The sequence below is a fragment of the Terrapene carolina genome, unplaced genomic scaffold (assembly GCF_002925995.2).
Source record: "Terrapene carolina triunguis isolate 2854851 unplaced genomic scaffold, T_m_triunguis-2.0 Scaffold23, whole genome shotgun sequence".
NCBI classification, from domain to species: Eukaryota; Metazoa; Chordata; order Testudines; family Emydidae; genus Terrapene; species Terrapene triunguis.
Window position 1 is genome coordinate 3,256,369 of NW_020664374.1, and position 6,474 is coordinate 3,262,842.

The 6,474-nt window shown below is 41.5% G+C and overlaps 1 protein-coding gene across 1 annotated transcript in view; it reads left to right on the top strand.

Annotated features, from left to right (window-relative positions):
* Nucleotides 1–6,474, top strand: part of LOC112110501 (protein Jade-3) — a 68,733-nt gene that overhangs the window by 37,889 nt on the left and 24,370 nt on the right. The window lies entirely within an intron of this gene.

The following is a 6,474-nucleotide window of genomic DNA, read 5'->3' on the forward strand; positions in this document are numbered from 1 at the left end:
GCCAAGAAAGTCTCTGTCTTTTTTGGTAAAATGTTTCCTTATGAAATCACATCCTTCAATAATATGCTTAGATTCTAGTTTTAACCACTGAAATCTTGCTAAGGATTTGCTCTGTACAGTAATTCAGCCTTCTTACCAGAAAGGTGAATATGAACTGCAATGAATGAGACTATTAATGTCTGCCACTATTTTAAAAATTCTGTATCATCATCCCTTTACCCAGGCATGCTCTTACCACCCAGTTCCCCTGGTTCCTTAAGCTGTGACTCTACCATGTCTTCCTGCAGGAGACTCTCCTATCTCTGCTATTTTTGCTCCAACTCCCTTCCACCTGTCTTTATACACACGTACATATGAACAACAATACATATGAAGACTCCTCAAATGTATAGCTGCATGTAGTAGCTATTGGAAGCTAAAATTAGGCACGTGTCTCTCATACTTTAGTTTCCTTTACACGTTACATTTTCTGTCTCTTAACTGTGAGTACGTATCTTTAGCCCCAAAACATGCACTCAGTCTTATTGGCAAACCAAACCATGTTCCAAGTATGAATCTCCTTTTTCAATGAAGCTAGAGTGTAGTCTGATGAAAAAGAACTGAGTGTCTGTGAACTTCATCAGACCAACTATTCTAATAGTGCTTGAAATCCTGCTTTCTTGCTATTATGTTTAAAGGGACACTCGCAACTTGATTTAAAAAAAAAAAAAAAAAAATCTCAATGTCAAAAAATACAATTTTCTTGTAGAATGTCCTGATTTTTCATTTCTTCTTTTAAGCCCTTCTTAAGGGAACATTACCAAACTCCTTGGGTCCAACCTCAACCCTTTCCCCCTTTCTCTCTATGCATGTGACTTTCAGTTGTCTCATAGACTTCAAGGCCAGAAGGGACCATCATGATCATCTAGTCTGACCTCCTGAACAATGCAGGCCACAGAACCTCACCCACTCACACCTGAAATAGACCCCCTAACTGCTGGCTGAGTTACTGAAGTTCTCAAATCATGATTTAAAGTCTTCAAGTTACAGAGAATCTGCCATTTACACTAGTTTAAAGCTGCGAGTGACTCATGCTGCAGGGGAAGGCAAAAAACCCCCAGGGTCTCTACCAATCTGACACAGGGGAAAATTTCTTCCTGACCCCAAATATGGTGATCAGTTAGAGCTTGAGCATGTGGGTAAGACCCAGCAGCCATACTCCTGGAAAAGAATTCTTTGTAGTAACTCAGAGCTGTGTCCCATCACCAGCCGTTGGAGATATTTGCTACTAGCTGTTTGGTTGCATGCCATGCCATTGTAGGCCGTCTTATCATACCATATCCTTATCATACCATAAACTTCTCATGCTCAGTCTTCAAGATAGTTTGATTTTTTTTGGCCCCCACTATTCCCCTCAAAGACTGTTGAAGAACTTCACTCCTTGTTAGAAACTGTCATCAAGCTTAGGCTTGAAATTAATCGATAACCAGTTTATATTAATTTTTTCTTGTCAACATTGGCGCTTCACTTAAATACCAGGGAGGGGGAGGAGTTATTTACTCTCTGATGTATTTATAGAGCACAAGCATATCTCTCCATAGCCTTCTTTTGATTAGGCTAAACAAACCAAGCTCTTTGAGTCTCTTCTCATAAGGTAGGTTTTCCGTTCCTCTGATCATCCTAATAACCCTTCTCTGCACCTGTTCCAGTTTGAATGTGTCTTTCTTAAACATGGGAGACCAGAATTGCATGCAATATTCCAGATGCGGTCTCACCAGTGCCTTGTATAATGATACTAACACTTCCCTGTCTGTACGGGAAATCCCTCGCCTGATGTATCCTAGGACTGCATTAGCCTTTTTCATGTCCGCATTGCATTGGCAGCACATGGTCATTCCGTGTTCAACAAATATACCAGGTCTTTCTCCTCTCTGTCACTTCCAACTGATAAATCCCCAGATTATAACAAAAATTCTTGTTGCTAATCCCTAAGTGCATGATTTTGCACTGTTAAATTTCATCCCATTTTTATTTCTCCAGTTTACAAACTCACCCAAATCTTGTATGATAGCCTCTGTATTTGCAGTACCTCTCAACTTTGTGTCATCTGCAAATTTTATTATAACGCTCCCACTTTTTGTGCCAAGTCATTAATAAACATGTTAAATAAGACAGGTCCCAAGACTGATCCCTGAGGGAACTCCGCTAGAAATCTCCCTCCAGCCTCACAGTTCATCTTTCAGTATGACCTGTTGTTGTATCCGCCTCCTCAAACAAGGAGAGCAGGTTGGTCTGGCAGGGTCTACCTTTTTAAAACCACATTGTATTTTGTCCCAATTACCATTAACTTCTACGTCCTTAACTATTTTCTCTTTCAAAATTTGTTCCAAGACCTTGCATGCAATTAAGATCTAACTAATAGGCCTGTAGTTTCCCAGATCACTTTTTTCCTTTCTTGAAACTAGGGACTGTGTTAGCAATTCTCCAGTCATAGGGTACAACCCCCAAGTTTACAGATTCATTAGAAATTCATGCTATTGGGCTTCGAATTTCATGTGCCCGTTCCTTTAATATTTTTGGATGGAGATTATCTGGGCCCCCCGATTTAGTCCCGTTAAGATGTAAATTTGATGTCCACCTCAGATGTGGTAATTTCTACTTCATTATCCTCATTTCCATTAGCCACCCTGCCACTATAAGATCCTAATTTTCCTTATTAAAAACTGAGGCCAAGTATTTGTTTAGGTGTTGGGGCATGCCTAGATTATCCTTAATCTCCACCCCATCCTCAGTGTTTAGTGGTCCAACTTCTTTCTTTGTTTTCTTTCTATTTATGTGGCTATCAAACTGTTACTATTGGTTCTAATCTCCTTTGCAAGGTCCAGCTTTGCTTCGGTTTTGACAGTCCTCACTTTATCCCTATGTTTTCTGACCTGCAAGAGGGTAGCTTTCCTTGCTATCTATCCATCTTTCAGTCCTTGTAGGCTTTCTCTACATCCAGCTTGGTCTGCAACTCTTCTCTACCAATTTTTTCCCCTTGCTTGGGATGCAGGCTTCAGATAGTTTCTGCAATTTTGATTTAAAGTAATTCCAAGCCCCCTCCACATTCAGATCCTTGTGTTTTTCAGGCCAGTCCATTTCCCTAACTAATCTCCTTAATTTTTTTAAGTTTTCCCTTTTGAAATCAAGGCCCCTAGTTACAGATCTAAACAATGAGGATGGGGGGAGATTAAAGATAATCTAGGCAGCCAAGAACTTGCCCAAAGCCTGGAGGGACAGAGTGGCCGACCGGGGTTGCTGGAGGACAGGAGACCAGAGGAGCACTGTGCCAGGGAGGAATCACCCAAGAAAGACAAACCAGAGCTGGACCCAGTATATCTGTTGCTTAGAGCTGTATGGGTCTGAGAGTACTGGGGCTGGTAACTTTGCATTGGGAATAAGAAGGGAAGCTGTAGCTAGCTAAGTGGGAGGTTGTCACTCTGTGTGGATTTTCAGAGAGTGGCAGAATAGGGCACCAGAGGGGTTTGTTGGGGAAAGTTTACTGGCACCAAAGATGACTAGGAGCACCTGAGACTCACTGCCAGACTGGAACTTTGCCCAAAACTCTTTAGTGTAGAGACACTGCTCAGTATCTGCCTTTTCGTATTGTGGTACCACTGGGCCTGTGGGACTTCGTGTTGGATGTAATCCTGTTTTACTGCTCCCCCTACATTCCCCCCCTTGTTTTTCCCCCCCCTCCATTCATCCCTCTGTAAACAAATATTTCCCTTTCCTATATTGTACTATTCCGGTGCGTATGTTTACTCCAGGGGGTTTGGAACAGGTGCCCTTGGGGTGGAAGGTAGTTTCCCTGCTGCATTCCTGCGCAAACCTTTTCTTGGCCAAAACTGCCTGCAGAGAGGACTCCATCTTGGCCACGAGGACACTAAATTTACACACAGTATTTCATATTGACATATCTGACTCTGATATGCTGAGGTGCTTTGTTGCCATACCAGCCTTTGCTCTTTTCATGCAAGTTACCCAGTTTCATAACCTGGACGTATGAAGCTTTTATGTAGAGTGATATTGGGGGAATTATCTGCCACATGAAATCATAGGGCCTGATCTTGCAAGCTGTTGATCACTGTCTGCAAGCATTTGTGCACCTTTCAAGATCAGACTCTGAATGAGAAATTGGGCATGATTCCCGTGAGAACTTATAAACCTCTCGTGGGTTCCATCTATAAATGGGCAGTGTGATGGCATATTTTAAATTAAATGTTGATAAAAGCAAATTAATGCACAGTGAAGGAAAAAACTTCCAGCTTAAGTATATTAATTCAGGAAGGCAACCTGGGCTTAGATAACTCAATGAAGATTTCTGCTCAGGATGCAGCCGTGGTCAAAAACAAAGTTTTGGGATACATAAGTAATGGGATGGTGAATAATATGGAGACTGTTATTTTTCTTTTGTGTAAATCTGGGTGACCAGTCAGAGTACTGCAAAGTTTTCAAAATAAGGCTGCACCACTATCGCAAGAAGGATATTGTAGAATTACTAGATGGGGGTTCAGAGAAAGGTGATGAGAATGATCAAAGGCCAAGGAAAAACTCTCATCTGAGGAGATTGAAAAGAATGAGATGAATAAGAGGGGACATGATACAAGTATAAAATAATGAATGGTCTACAGAAGGTACTTTTAGAGCTTCTGTTCTTCCTGTCTCATAACACAAGAACAAGGGGATATTAAATGAAATAATAACTGCAACCACAACTTCAGTATTGAAGCAGTTTTAATGTGGGAATTGCTTTGTGTGTGTCTTTAGACTCTGAACACTTAAGTGTCACAATTCAAAAACCCTGTATCTGGTTCACTTCAGATTTGATAGAAAAATTCTACTTTGGCTCTAGAGAGAACCCACCAATTTTAATGATTTTATGTAAACTTAAGTGGGGGCAAAACTAATCCTCTAACTGAAATTTATCACTTAAATACCAAGATGCCAAGAGCCTTTGAAAAATGAGACCGATATTAAAGGACATATACATCTGGTCTGTGCAGAATTATAGTGTGAAAAGTGCCCACTGCTGGGCCATGCATGCTTTGCAGCTGTCCATAATGTGCAATTGGATCATACAAACACAATAATTTTTGGTAATGCATATATGTAGTTCCTTGGGAAGCCTTCATCTCAGAGCAGTATGGTCCCTACAAAGCCTCAAACCTTAGTAAACAAGCAATCTTTGGCTGTATCTATTGAAAAGCATATTTCATACAAAGATTAGAAATTTTCAAAACATTAATATGTGGGAATATTATGTTTGATATTTTTATTACAGGATAATTGTTTTAATTTCAAAGTAAATAGGTAAAAAGTACCAAGAAATATCAAACTAGTGAAGATAAATTGTCATATAAATTGGTTGCACCCTCTCTTCCTGAGCCTTAGGTGAGGGGTTAATGTAATAAAAATGAATATTTTGCCTAGGCTTCTGTATATTCTAAGTGGCCTTTTGGTACATATCCCTTCATCTTATTTTAAAAGGTTTAATAGTGATTGTCCAACAGTCAGGCAGCTGTGGATAGAGGTGGACATGAATTAAAATGGTGCTTGGTTTCAGCTGCAAAACCTCTGCTGAAAATTATATCCTAGGTTATGTACCTGCTACGCTGGGTTTAACCCCATGACAAAGACTTTGGTCCTTGGGAGTGGCAATGAACACTAAGCACATGATTTTACAAAAGGTTCTCCAGGGGAATGTGCTTTTAGTAGTTGGACTTCAGCCTCTTTTCCTCCCCAGCCTCTTTGTTCTCTTCCCCATGTCCACCTCCTTGTTTCTTACCCTTCTGCATTCCAGTGTGGGTGCTGTTTTCTCTTCCTCCTCAATGCCTAGGTGCCAGTCTCTTGTGTGCTGAATAATCTTGGAAGCTATCATCTCAATATTGGTGCCTGCCAGCACAGTGAATCCCCCACTACTGGAAGGAGCAGGTGCAGGGAAGTCTTACTCCTCCTGTAGCCCTAGGATTGAACATACTCATTTGCTTTGTGGGTTGTCACATGTGCAGTTCATTCCCCACATAAGTGCAGCGAGGGGAGAGTGCATGCTTAGTACAGGTGGAACTTTTGGAGAATATATCTAACAAGTCTCTACTGAGCATGTGCTATTCCTAGGGGAATTCTGCACCCCAAAAAAAAAAAAAAATTCTTCGCACAATATTTTAAAATTCTGCAAATTGTATTTGTCAAAATCACACTACATAATCACGCCAGTTTGAATTATTTTGGTAATTTATTTCAAAATGCCTGTCAGCAAGTATGTCTGCAACAATACAGAGACACACACAAAATTTCCCCCAGGAGTAGAGAGTTAAAGAAACCCCAATGACAACCCAGTTCCTGTTTCTCTGTCTCCATCTCCCCCCCCCCCCCCCTGCCCCCCCCCCCAGCCCCCCCCGGGAGCCCGACCCCCCCCCCCCCCCCCCCCCCCCCCCCCCGCCGCACCCCCCCCCC